The following is a 15054-nucleotide window of genomic DNA, read 5'->3' on the forward strand; positions in this document are numbered from 1 at the left end:
TTAATGGTAATGACAATGATCACATTAGCATTGATAATGACGGTGCAGTTGGTAGTGATGATGAGAGCAAGTGTGATGCATCGTGCTCAGCAGCAACGCTCAGACGTTCGCATTTCTGCGCTGTAGATTCCACAGCGCTGTCAGAATTGTTTCTTTCTCCTGTATTGTTCCGCCAACACACATTTTACATATGAGGCCATGAAACTGCATGTTGCAAGCCGCAAAAGCTGAAGGTATTTCTGCTGCGACACAGGTTTATAATTTCATGTATACAATTTCATGAAGGTTGTATGGCGACAAGGGAGTGAGCACCGTCGATTGGCTTGGCGTTGCTACACCCAACGCTACTTACAGAAAACCGGATTCAAAGATAGCGCGCATTCTTTGCTCCCACTTTAACTTGACATATAGAAATCGGAATTCTATGCAAGGGCCCTCATTAACCTGATCCGGAGAAAGCGCCGGGAGCTCCTGCAAAATGGACACTCTCTGCAAAGAAGCTCTTATGCACTAATAGATTGCAGATGACAAAGTCCGTCATTACCATTCTATCTGACTTAGCCCTAGATGTCTGTCTCTGGCAAATGGTCGGCGCTATGCGTGGCCCACGCAATTTTTACAGTAGACCCCGCATACGCATTCACGTATCTGCTGGGAATAGTGCGCTTTAATATTGGACTTCATCCCTGCAACTGTGCGTCGACTGCAGCACTGACACAGTTGCACGATCATGCGTGGGTACGTTCGCTAAAATGTCTGTTTACACCTACGCCCATTTCTGAAGTAAACAATTTTGGAAATACTTAAGCTCCGCATTTAAGGGTTATAACTGAACAGCGTGAATGGCGCCCGTGTGACGCCTCTTGTTGTGGATCCTCGTTGGCGCACAGGCCCTTTGCTGCGTACTTAATTAGTATAATCTCTTGACTCTTTCCTCAAACGCCTGACACATACCCAATAGAACACTGCATGATAAATCATAATTATAGCACAGTAGTATAACAATAGCATCATAGCATAATAAAGAATAATATTAGCATAATAAAGTATACAATCCGCTCGTTTATGTCCCTGCTGTGTTGAATGCCTTCTCTTTTGATTGTTGCAAACAAGCATTTATTATTGTTATTCATTGTTTTCTAATTCGCCGCAGCCCCAAAGGGGCTAGCAGTATCTGTATATAAATAATAATATGAATTATGTGCAAGCCAATGAGACATAGATATGAAGCCTCCCTTTAAAAACTAAACCGCACGAAGGTGCCTGCGTGGCCTTGTTTCTCACTCGAGATTTGAGAGTATCGAGTTCAATTCCCATCTCTCCTTTACATTCACAAAGTGCCACCCGAATTGACAGCTCCTGCCCCCTCGATGCCATTTTTTCTCGTGTTGTCGTCGCACCATCCACTGAGCAGTCAGTATCTGGTGTTGTCACTTGCCATGTGCCCCCGGTCGGAGGAAGAGGAGGAGGAGGAGGAGGAGGAGGAGGAGGAGGAGGAGGAGGAGGAGGAGGAGGAGGAGGAGGAGGAGGAGGAGGAGGAGGAGGAGGAGGAGGAGGAGGAGGAAAAACTTTATTAAAAAAAATGTAAACACTTCCAGGAGAACCTCTTAGTCCAGGAGGTATGCTAATTAATTTTCTCCTACAACGCCGACGGCGACAAAGGTGAGGCGGGAATGTTCACAGAACGGGCAAATTAATTCTGTCGCGTTGATAATCGTGACTACATCCACTGTGTGTGTGCTGCGCCTCATATCTGCGTGAGATGAATGCTGACCAGTGTGTATACCCAGACATTTTTCTTGTGCGAGTCACCCCACGCAACTCTTTGCACCATGATATCATCACCTCCCATTTGCACTCTACCTGTCCCTTCCATTCTCTTCCATGTTCTGCAGTTTGAGCCTGCAGGCCAGGGTGATAGATTCGCCAGGAAACCTATCCACTGTTGCTCTCATCAAGGTATATTTCTAACGGGACAGTATCAAAGGCCCCTCTTGAATGAAAATCTGTCATTGTCAACGTTGTCGGTGCTGTGATCGAGAACCTTGGGTGACATTGTGGCAGGGGCTGATTCGAAGGTGAAACTGACGGGCGCTGAAGGGTTAACATGCTGTGCGAGGCCACAAGAATATATGACATTGCATGCGGCTCCAACTAGGACTCCGCTTTTGAGATGCCAAGGTAAGATAGAGAACTCGGATCCTTGAATTCCTAGCGATACACTCTACTCCCAGACGAATTAAGCACGTACAGCACTGTCCAATGTTAAAGTGAACATGAGACCGTGCGGCTGAAATGTTTTACAAAGCTCTCCCGTGAAAACCGGTGACAAACAATGGCACAAGGCGCGCGCTTAGTAAGCACCTTTTACTGTGCTTTTGCAGCATGTCCGTAGTTCTGTCAAGCCTCGCCAGTTGTGAGTGGCAACGCTTTTCGATGTGTGCAGGCCATGCGATCGCAAGTTCCCTTTAGCAGTGGACCGTACTGTACGCATGGACTGGTTAAAACGGAGCTTTAGATAAATTAGTAGTCTTCTCATAATGTGATAGCTCAAGACGGTATGCTGGTGAATATGTACGAGATAGTAGAGGAACTATATAATAGGTTAATAATTAAACCAGTAGTAGAATTACCGTATAAGCAAACTAGAAACGCAAGTGGAGCCGCATACGTGAGTCTTTACCTTCATCGCGTCATACCATAAGCGTGGAACTGAGATGTCCCCGAATTTCATTGCCTTACTGCATCCCCTATTCGCTCTCCTATTTATTTTCGTCCATTTAGCTAGTTTCCAAGCCCTATTCCGCTACGCCATTTTTAAACAGTGTGTTATACAAAGCCCGGTGCCACTACCCTTACCTCTCGCCTGCCTGCCACTTTTTGATGCTCTACGCCTCCTGAAGCTCGTGGCCAGCGCCGGCTCAACTGAAGACCTGGTAACCTTGGTTTTTAAGCTATGGACGCTTTGGACACTCAATCTCGGTTTCTCCACATCCACGCAAAGAATTTTTAAGATTCTCTCCAACCACCTTCTCAGGCGATAGCTTCATCCTCCGCCAGAGGATTAGAATAACCAACCGAGCACTATCATGTTTACTTCCCTAAGTTCATTTCATCTTCTCTCTCTCTCATTCTTGTTGTCTTATAAAGGTGAATAACTCTCCCCTTCACTACTATCATCTAGGAGAGTGTTTAGCCACTCAGTGAGGCTACGAGTTGCATCAACCCCTAAGAAACTGCTCAAGCTCTGCCGCAACTTTGCTTTCGGTACACCTTGTTGACCTACACCTGCGTTGCGAATAGTTCTTCTCATAATTAGCCATACTCTACAAACACAGTGGGGCATAGAACAACGTTCAGTTGGTGCAGCGTAGACGCTTGAGTACACTTCCAAGTGCATGTTCGTTAGTTCATACAAGAGCTTCCTCGGGTCATTATAACACGACACGGTCTCCGCAATCTCTTCGTACTCCCTACCAGGTTTCTCGGGCAATCTGGCGAAAGCGCAGCTAAGAACGCGCGCACAGTTCTGCGCCCCGCACTCTCGTTAGAGTCCGCATATAAAATATTAAACGCAATTAAGGACTTTCCCCACGCGCGCCGTCGCCATCGTTAGCGTCTATTCAGTTACGCCTTTTGTTCCTTATTGTGTGCCTTAGCCACCAACAACACGGGAGCTGCAGTGAGAATACCTAGACGCCTTTCGCCTCTATTGTGTAATGTGCCTCAAGTCCATTCCCAAAACAGATTTGTTTCGCAGGTCACGGCTCTGTAGTGTCGTAATATAAAAGCTAGCACTTATCAGAAAACAGTAAAGATTGACATTACTGGAAACCTCTACTGACTATCTCTAAACCTAGCCCCTTTTCCCACCCAAACACTGCCACTTAACTCAGATGCTTTAGACTTGATTTGTAACCGGCCATGTTCACGTACTAGTTTCGGAGCTCTAACACAACCACGCTCACGAGACGCGACGCTGACAGCCTTTACACGCAGGCGGAGAACAACCTGGGGGCGGTTGCTGCGGCCTCAACTACAGGGAAAATTAACGTGCTGTGAAACACTCCACTCTTCACCAAACAAGCTGCAATAACGTGCATGAAGTTCTGAAACATTTTTTTGTAATCATTATCACTGTCACTACTGTCATAATTATCAATTAAATGCACCGCTGTTGCCATCGCTACTACCTACATTATTCTTATCGCTTCTATTATTGTTATCAGTAACTGCATCGTCATTCTCCCCGCAACAATCATCCTCACGCTAAGCAAGAAGAATTACGACTGGTTTCTCACGAGCCCGGCGTGACGTAGTGTCTTGAACACTGAGCTGGGAATTAGAGGGATAGTGCCTAGATCCCTGATAAAGACAGATTTTTGTTCATGGGTGTCATTTCGGGCGGACATTTCCGGTGGACATTTCGGCAGTCCAAAGGTTTTGTCTCATAACTGAAGTCATGAGCTCACTGCGTTCACGTTGCATGGTAAGCTCTAAGTCCTAACTGTTTCTTCGTCTCTACGTAGGATGATTTTGAGCGTTACGTACATGAGACCCTGTCTACGAGAAAGACAGCCGAGGTATGCCGAGCCGGTGAAAATATCCCTCAAACTAGAAGTGCCGAACTCACCAGCTGTTCAACGATAACTTGTTCGGACTAAGGCGAACAGCTTTGTCGCTCAAACATGCGCACTGACCGGTCATGCCACACATGACGGTCATTTTTTTTTTTTCATTTGTGTCTGTGAGAGGGCGCAAGAATTAAAAAAAATAATTGGAGAAAAGGGATGATGGGATGGTGTACTGCTGTTTCTGTCAACGGTTTTTAGTGCGCCAGCTGTTAGAGAGATAACCCTTTCCCTCGGCCTTCACATCTCTTGGTGGCAGTGATTAGGAAGCAACGTCAATGCGAATCAAGCTCATATCTTCATTGCCCTCAGTAACGCGGATTATTCTTTGTAGGTGTGATTAAAACACTTAGAGTCGCTTTTTATAAACCTTGCTCGTGACGGTGATTTTAGTGAGAGCGGTGCTGCAGGAGTATTAAATAAACAAAGGACGCTCTCCTGCACAGCTGGGACTTCATTCCTTAATGCAACCCTGGAGAAAGGAGGAAGAGGACGCAGTCCAGGCGATGACAGGGCGTATCATCGTATTTCTAAAGCAATTAATTCAAGGGATATAATCCTAACTCGGTCAGCAACCTACTTTTGCCGTACGTATGTTACTTTCATTCCCTCTTTCATTTCTTGAGTGCTTATTCCTTATTTTTCTGATTTTGCTTCCGGGCTTGCTTGCCCCTTCCGACCCTACTTCCCATCTCCCTTTCCCCTTTCCCATATTTCTTCGAACACCCTAATTGTATGCCTCCATCCGCCTCTGACCTTTCTTCTTTCCAGCCTTCATTGCTTGCTTCACGATGCAGTCTATCTATCCACCAAAAATGGGGGCACTTTTTTCACTTTTCCTATATTACAAAACCTATCTCCTTTTCACAACATGATGACACAGCAAAATGTTGTAACTGGCGTTGAGTTTAGCTTCAGCTAACTGGAATATACTTCTCATACCTAAGATATATTTCGCATTGCGTCCTACGGTATTGTAAACATGGCGTAGTCTTCTCTTTTTGGTGAGTGTATGTGCCTGCGGGAACCGCCAGCACGCTGGACTCATCCCATATTCAGTAACTACCAGTCATGATAAGCCACCTCATATATCCAGGTCAGGCACAACTTCAACGACAGCTTCGTATTAAAGGGTGTAAATTTTCACTGCACTGGTTAAATTCGGCATTTTTACAAGCTACCGCTATATATCAAATATAAATAGCATATATTTTATATCAGAATCAAGAGACGACGAGACAGGAACCGTTAGACCATTGAACCTGACACTAGTTCTATATATAGCTACATTTTATAACTAAAGAAAGGTACCAAAGCTCTCGGGCAAACCAGCAAGTTAGAAAGCAACGGCTTACAAAGTTTTGCTCAGTCTATGAAGAGTGCATTAAACTATATGTTCTTATAGACATTTGCTGAAAGCGCGCATATGCCGTACACAACAGCAGGACTGACGTCATTGCATTGCGTTAGAACAACCTTGATTGAAAAGGATTTCTTCTTCTCCCGCTTGTTTGTTTGTCTTTTGTTTTGCTTTTTTTACAAGCGGATTCGTTCAAGTTCAAGATGACGGCAATAAAGTTATCTTGAACTTTAACTTAAAGCCAGATTCGGTAGTAACAGCTAACGGGCCTGTTTTTCGCGCATCCCCTTCACAATGCTGCCTACTAGTACCGGAGTTAATCCCGCGATGAACTCTCATCCATCTCCTGATCTGTAGGTATTTCACCGGCGTCTTTGGCGCTCCTCTGTTCAAAAGAGCAGTGAGGAATTTTACCCTGGCGACCATTTCAAATAATATGGAACAAAATTATTTGGCTAGCCGAAGTAAACGAATTTTTCTTGTTTGCAATTTGAAAGATTACATGTTTCACGTCCTCGGCACAAGCAATGCAGATTTCAAATTAAGGTCGAAAATGACATCTTACGCTCATAAATCCTTCGGTGTACCAGATATTTCACACAGCGACAGCAATAGCACTGCGGAGAAGGTCGAGAGCACCAATCGGTGGTGCCCACTTTGGCGCCACCACCTTGGTAACCAGCTGGTAAGATCTTTATCAAACAGCGGACGTAAGTGAGCATTTCTCTGGATGGAATCCTGGTCACTAAAAGAAAATCGCTTATATTTCTACGCCCTGACGCCTTTTTGATCCTCAACCAGGTATTTGTCCAAACTCGGGGAATTTTTATGAGTCCTACATGTCACTGCGTTCTGTTACCTCAGTTTTCATTTTGTAGCGCAGTCAGTAAAAAGATCTACTTGCGTGCTTATCGGCATGGGTGATCGAGAGCCACTCTCCTTGAATGCACGCCATTTGGCCAGCACAATTACATGAATAGACGGATGCTATTTCTCTCACTGCCGCGAGCTCAATATTGTTGTTCAGCTTTTAGCTATTCCGGGATTAGGCATAATTCTACGTGTTATCCGCAATAAAAATACTTTTTTGTTCATGCTCTGTACGGTTGCAACTAATCATCTATCCTCTCCTTAAATTGCTTCTACTCGCTGACTTCTATACCATTAAAACCCAATTAAAAACCAATGAAATGTTTATTGAACGGCTGGACAAAACCGAGCCGAAATTTTACATAATTTGTTATAAATACCATTAATTGAGGTCTCGGTAACTACTTCAAGTTAGGAATGACACTATCAGCGCAGCACTCTCAGAGTCTCTCCTAAAGTTGTCCATTCTGTAAAGATAGACCATCGAAGGAGTTGGCCTACTCACTCAATAACGACGGTTTTCGCAGCGATATGCATCCACTTTTGATGGCGCAGTCAGAAAGCAGGCACTTTAACTGAATACACCTGTGGCCCACGCACCATATATGTATAACTATGCAACATCATGGATGACATTCATCTAGCTCCGTTCCCAGTGCATTAACAGCTTCACTGGCTGACTCATGTGACTATCTGCCACATGCGGCGAGCAACCAGATGTAAGAATGGTCTAACTGCGTAAAAAAATGTCGCCAGATCCCAAAACGTCCTTTCCCTAGTTACCCATAACAGAATGTTCCCTGGTGCACGCACGTTTCCGCCTACAGGTGAGACATTAATCTTTCAGCGCTGTACTTCCACCCCGCGTGAAAAAACGCCCGATCAAGAGTCTTATGTGTGTCTCCAGATACTACGCCCGCTCCTACAGCTCAAAGGCAAATTTACCTAATCTTAAACAACGTTTTTTCGGAATGCCATCACTTGATGCAAAATGTTATGCGGTTGTCTTCAAGTACAGCTGCACTAAATTCCGCATTAGATGCCTTGCGTGCTCTCGCAAACACGCAAACGATTACGCCACTGACACTATGTAATGAATAAAGATGAATCGCTTGATTGCCGGTCGCGAAATTAATGTGCTTCTACCACCTGCGTACATTTCTATTTAATGCTCTAAAAGAGACAACACATTGAACACCGACGAAGCACACATCCGTGTCTCGCTACCGGAAGTACTACAAGCCACTTCCGCCAGATGAGCGATGACGTTCATTGCTTACGCAAGGTAACTGCGACTACACGCTTGCACCGGCCAGCGTATAGTTCCGCAAAGTATCAAATCAAAATTAAATACGAAAGTTTTATGGCGAAGGGACAGGTGCAGAAACTATCTGTGCTATTTGTGGGCAAGAGCAGCGTTTCGTGCCATATGGAAAGGGTTGAAGGATGGAATGAGATAAAATGGAGAGGTACAGGTTGAGTCGTGTTCGGTTCCTCATTAATACTGCAATGCCCCGCGTATGGCCTGTCACAAAGTGCGCGCAACGATAAGTAATGTTCGCTCGTAAACAAGCCACACCAACACATTTGGGTGAACGGGCTTTTTTCGCACATTAAACAAAGTATTATAGGAGTGTCAGTGCCCTACATTTTGGACATGCGCTGAAACATATATCTGCGCAAAAAAGCCCCTATTTCGCAAATCTGTACTGGCAATTTTTATATTATTTCACTTTTAATATTACTCTAGATTCAATCCACGCATCCGATATTTAATCACAGCCTTATCTTAGTTACCCGTTCAGTGATATCAATGTCTCGTCATTATGGGGGATATTTTTAACCACATGGAATTGTTTGACGTCCACTCACATCGCAGAGAAGATGGGCGCCCTTGCGTTTCGCCCCGCGTCTATATCCGCTTGCCGTGGCCGGCATTCGATGCCGTGTCGTCGTATCCAGCACTCTAAGGTTATAACCATTGATCTGTGACAGCCGGCCCCCCAGATGGCAAAGAACCAACTATAGTAGGATGACGCAAACAAAATCAATAGTGCCACTACTGAAAGGTAAAGGCTCTGACTACTTCACTGCTGCGAAAAAAATGGAACACCCCATTTTTCGAGCGCTTATCTATATTGACAATGATTTCTAACATTTACAACGCGTTGGAAAGGAAGATGTTACGTTCCTAAAGCGCGCACTAACTACGGCCAACAAATGTTTCGCCACACACTGCCACCTTTGTTCAACTCATTAAAAACTCTCCCCCCCCCCCTCTAAAAACGACACCTATCTCGCCTTTTAAATGGGCTTATTGTGGATCTTTTTTTATTTTTGTCTTGCTATAATATACACTGACAGCATGAATACTTAAACAATTTTCTTCGCTCATAAATAACTGATTATTTATACAAATGAATTTCAAACCTGTTTTATTTGTATCATTTTATGCTATATGCTTTCTGTAATTTAATTTCTTGCGGTATTATATTGTTGTTTTTCACCCGCATGTATTTCTGTTATAGAATGTTCACCAATGCTTTTGCATTATTGTGTCTCTGTGTTCGCTTTATTGTGCACAGTACCATTTCTGTAGGGATAAAGACCCTGTCAAGCGGAATTCATTTGTATTTTCGTCCTAATTCGCTTCATCTGTACATATATATGCAAATAAACTTGAATTGAGTTGAAAAAATAATCTGCGCGCAATATTATTTCTCAGCGAGAAGAAAAAGAAATTATCCGCCTAACGCGGTGTTGAATGACTAATCTCATCTTCTCTTTTGGACTCGATCCCGCACAGAAACGAAAGGCAAGCTTCGGCAATGGGCGTTGAAAGCGGCTTTTTTTAGTGAGCCAGCGGAAGCTGCTTTAGGAAACTTGACCGGAACCAAGACTTCCCCTGTCGACTCAGCGCAGTTTTCCTTCCAGCAGCATCTCGTGTGCAAAGGCCTCAGAGGTCTACGTTTTTCCCAGTTCCTTCTCTCTCTCTCTTTTTCTCATTCATTCCCTCCAGAGCTTCTTCGTGAAAGTAGAGTAAGATTCTCAGCTGCGTCTTCTGAACTTTTTACATTTATTTCTGTTCTGGTATTCAGTAGCGCCATGTAGCCATGACCGTTGTTTTCTAACCTCTTAAAGGCCTTCGCCATTCTTGCAATACTTTCTATTTCATTCTCATTAAGCAAACTCCTGTGATCAATACCCCTCTATAGGCACGAACCAAATATGATTATTGCACCGAACGACTTCTGAAAAGTATCGGCAGGTGAATAGTTCGAAATGTCTGATCGTCAAAACACATTCATACAGAAGCTGATACCCCCTTTCGGAAACTATGCCTAACCAAAGCATTTTGTTTTGTTATCAGCTTTTTTGCCAAAAATTAACTTTCAGGTTGGCAGAAAAAAAAAGCACGCAGGTATATATATATATATATATATATATATATATATATATATATATATATATATATATATATATATATATATATATATATATATATATATATATATATATATATATATGAAGGAAAGAAGCAAACAGTCGGCGAGGCCAAGGAAAGCATTGGGGATTGTACTTTGTCTTTTTTTTATTTTTACTTCGTTAATCACATAAATTCGTAATTTAATCTGTTTAGGGGAAAGATAAATAAACACATAGTAGAAGGAAAAACAACGTGCCGATGGTGGGATATATATATATATATATATATATATATATATATATATATATATATATATATATATATATATATATATATATATATATATATATATAAATATTCAACAGAAACTGATTCCTTCTTTAGGAAGTATACATACCCCAAGAGCTAATAACCTCGCATTTTTCATCTAACCACAACTTTCTGCTTGCCATCATTGCTTTTTTATCAAACGTTCACTTACAAGCCGGCTAAACACCTCAGCTAAAAACGCCTCCTTTTTATCATTTTTTTTTTCGTTAAGTAAAAAATTCTTATTACGCGCGTATACCAGAGCTTAGGCCTTTCAAGAGCTCTCTATCCTCATTTTCGAAGGGCTGAAAAGTAACCACATGCATATATCTAAGCACGCGTTTAGACAGAGTAACCAGAATAAAGGGATACTCATAGGTAACTTTGCAGCATCGCTTTGTCATCATTAATCAGCCTTTTGTTGCGGGTTGGGGTACACACACGTCGACGGGGCTTGCATTTAGACCAGCTGCGTCGCGCAGACAAGAGGCGACCGCAGTTCGGACGTCCTAATTACCTGTGGCGCCACCGGAGGCAATTAGCGGGACAACCCAGACTTCATTAGCGGTCATTCGATGTGACCACGGCTGCGCTGAGGAGACTGCAAAAGCTCGGCCCCGAGTTCGGTCGTAGGGACCGTTTTAAAACATTTACCAAAGCTCCTTTCCTAACATTAAATAGCGTGGAAATCGTTTTACCCATCAGAAGAGCACGTTTTGTGATCGGACACGTGATAAAATTAACGCGGCGTCTTGAGCATAAAGCTCGAAGAAAAGCACAAAAATCTCCTATTCCCTCCATTAAAAGTAGATCGTGTTTTAATGCCAATTCTGAGAGACGGTTAGCAGAGTCAAAGGGGCAGACGGATTAGTAAGTTTGCGGAGACGGTTTTGCAGTTGTTGGCAATTTAATTGGATGTTAGAGGAGATTTTCTCTATGCATTACATGCTTGAAGTTTAATGCTGACACTATTGATGACAAAGGTAAGTCATGAAACGTTGGCAGGGGACAGTATACTTAAGGCTCTCAGACTTAGGCGAACGCTCAGCAGAACAGACACGAAATTATAATAACAAGCCCAACAGATGCATGCTTCTAAGAACGTTTTAAGCACTCTTGCTTTACTACTAGAGGGATTGACCCTTAACATATGCAATGCCATCAACGCTAAGCTCGCTGAGCTAAATGTTAACCGTGATTACTCAATTAACGAAAACATGAATCCAAATAGAGTTTCTAAGGCAGGAATGAAACCTTACCTGAGAAAGAGACCGTCATGAATTTGGCGATAAACTGACAGCTCTCTTAAGCTAACTAAGCAAGGAGCTTATATTATTTCCAAATATTTTGTGCCCAGTGACCACGCTTTGATGAGTGTGCTAACCATATATCCAAACACACATCCAATTTCATGAGCTGGGTCAAAAAAGTTTGTGGTCTTTTACGCAGCCTTTCTTAACGATAGGCTGCGCCTCACCCCCAAGCTTCGGTTCCCAAGCTTGCCGATGAACAAAGGGGATGAAACTTGAACAGAGGGCAGGAAAGGCACTCAGTGCAGTGGCTGGTTCAGAGCAGTACTATAGCACTGCTAGAGAGAAAAAGCGAGAAACCAAAGGGAGAGCAATGAAAAACCGACAGTAATGCTCAAGCATCCCCCCCCCCCCTTTCCCCCCGCCCTGTTCTTAGAGGCCTCCGCTGCATCTCAACTATTCGATGGGGGTGTCGTAAGCTCCCCTTAAAAAAGCCGCAATATAAAACTTCTGCAAATAAAAGTTCTATAAAGGATCTCACGTTCCAGGGATGTCAATATGCCCCGCGCAGAAGTCAGGATTGCAGACTAGGATGCTGTCGGTCCCGCTAGGACGGATGAAAGGCAGGACTTTCGATCGAACCTCACTGGTGAAATCTGGGCGTCGTCAACGGTATTCATAATCCACAGTTCCGCCTGTCGATATTCATCCGCCAATAATGTAGCTTATAAAATAAAAAAAAAAGAGAATATATGCGACTTTTCATGCATTGAAAGCGTCCACATTGAATAATTTTCGAGTAGACAGATGGTGTGAGAATGAGCAGTATAGAGTCAAAAGAAATGAAACTCGAGGCCAAGTACACCCAGAAATGTCTAGTACAGTGACTGTTTGCGGAGAGTTCTCCGCTTTATCGAGCTCTTGCATCTCTTTGTTTTTTTGCTTCAATACGAGGTTCACCATTTTGCACTGTTCGCATGAAGCAAAAAACAAGAAGGCGACATTACAATAAGCTTAGTTCAATAACTGGCATGTTCTAAAAGATATAACATCATATCAGCATATAATTGTAATATTATAGATAAATATATCATAAGATATAACAAAATAAAAATAATATTGCTCGGCTACTAATAGCCAACGATATAAAGAAATCGTTGAGTGCGCCTTTCACGAAGTTAAAATTTCCGCAGCTGAACATAAAATGACTTACTGGCACAATTTTTATAGAAGTATTTTCTAGGCAGTACACGTAATCGCTCTATACCATTACCGCAATCACAACAAAATAAGGCAAATAAAACCGTGTGTAGTGCTTCTGGGAAAACAGCTAGCTTATTTTGAAGAAAATACGAGAAAGAAAAGGACTACCCGTCAAACAAGCATATGACTACCGGCAGAGTGAACTGTTTCCGCGACATCAGCTTGCTATGAACAAAGCCTTTAACCTCCTTCAGCGTTTATCTACTTTTCTCAATAGTACCACGATATGAGGAACAAACGTTGTTGGTAGCAATTGGATAATACGTTGCGACCTAATTAGGCACCGGTTACGTGGGATGACACCTCCGTTTCACCGAGGGCAAAGCAAGTGACAACAGTAATCTCAGATGACTTCTCGGTTACTTCAGCTACCTCGGTTACCTCAGAAGAGAAACGGCCGGGAGCGCTGACACCGTACTTTAGTGGGCAGGCGCAAGTCCAATTCGAGATGCAGCAATCATAGTTTCTATACTCTAACTAGAGGGAAAGCTGAGGGCGCTGCACTTCAGCCACCATGGGCGCGCTAAGAATCATGGGCCGGGGTGCTACTTGCTGCGGGACAGTCGGTGTTTCTCGGATGCATGGAGTGGTGTTATTATAATGTTTTTTTCATCATCATCATCATCATCATCATATCGAGGTGCGTACATAGACCGCAAAATCTATAGTAGCGAAGGCGCAAAAGCAGACGTCGCCAATAAAAGGTTTCTGTTTCCCGAAATGCCACTAAAACTTCCTTAAGTAATTGCACAACCATAAATATAAATATCTCCAAAACGTTTTTTTTCCCTTAAAGTGTGCCTATTAGGTGCGAAATATTGGTATTTGTGCTGCTCAAAACTAAGCCAATAGTAGTAAGAGCCATCGCTTATTTTGGATAAATCTCACGCTAACACGCTGTTTCTCTCCCTTTTTAAAATATATAGTTACAATATTGAATAATAGGACATTATTTACGGTAGAACAACGTTTATCTTTGCATTAGTTTTGGCCAAAAGTTGTAGTTTTGCACTCGGTAGGTCTCCGGTCCATGATGCTTTGAGCGCCCATGGTGGCTGGACTGGTCGCCTGGAAACTCCATGTAAACTCCCATAGATGGGAGCAGAGTTTTCCCTCTAGGTAAGAGTAAGAAACTCTATGGCCGCAATTTCCTTGTCCAAGTGAAAGAAAGCTCGCAGGCTTATTCTATAGATTATGAAGCAGTAGCAATACTACCCACTATGCTTGCCTGAACATGATATATAAACAAAAAGGTAACTTCGCCTCCATTGGGCTTCGACGCGAGCCAAGGCGACCAGGTCATCTTTGTACACATCGCTTTAGATCACTGCGCCCTCTTTATAGCTCGTGTTTTCAAGGTATTTCACGTTGTGCTTCGGATACCGTCGCCTTCTTCGTCTCTCATCTGCCTTGACAAAGTTACACTAAAGACCAGAATGGGTGGTATTAGTTTTGAATGCGTGGCTGCTTTTTGACACCTGGCCTCGTCGCTCGTGTCTCAAGTGTGAGTTTGATTTCCGGAAGGGATGACTCTTGCCCATTTGAAATCTGTGCCGAACAAACCGGTCTCATATTGTCATTTGCGCATCCCCGAAGAAGTCCTGCCACCTTTCTTGCAAGGTTTAGCATCGAGGTTAGTCGTTCGAACTGCCAAACGCAGTGTCATCGTGTTCGACTACATTAACAACAGTGAGTGAAAATACAGCAGTGTTCAAGCAACTGGACCGTATAAGACCGGCACTCAGTAGATGAAAAACGCTAAAATAAGGCAAGCCGGGCCACAACAAGCCATACCGCCCTAGCCAGCACGCCATTTCTTTACTTCAAGTTCGGATTACTTTCGCGCATTGCAAAACGTTTCTGGCAACTTCTACCACTCGGTGCTTAAAGTGATCATAAAATATTTTATTAGATGCCGAAATGCGCTGAAAAGAGCACCTTTGG

General features: G+C 43.2%; 1 long non-coding RNA gene across 1 annotated transcript in view; it reads right to left on the reverse strand.

Annotated features, from left to right (window-relative positions):
- Positions 1–15054, reverse strand: part of LOC146176685 (uncharacterized) — a 184256-nt gene that overhangs the window by 32914 nt on the left and 136288 nt on the right. The gene's annotated exons all lie outside the window — the stretch shown is intronic.

The sequence above is a fragment of the Amblyomma maculatum genome, chromosome 10 (assembly GCF_055883805.1).
Source record: "Amblyomma maculatum isolate TAMU_Amacu chromosome 10, ASM5588380v1, whole genome shotgun sequence".
NCBI classification, from domain to species: Eukaryota; Metazoa; Arthropoda; class Arachnida; order Ixodida; family Ixodidae; genus Amblyomma; species Amblyomma maculatum.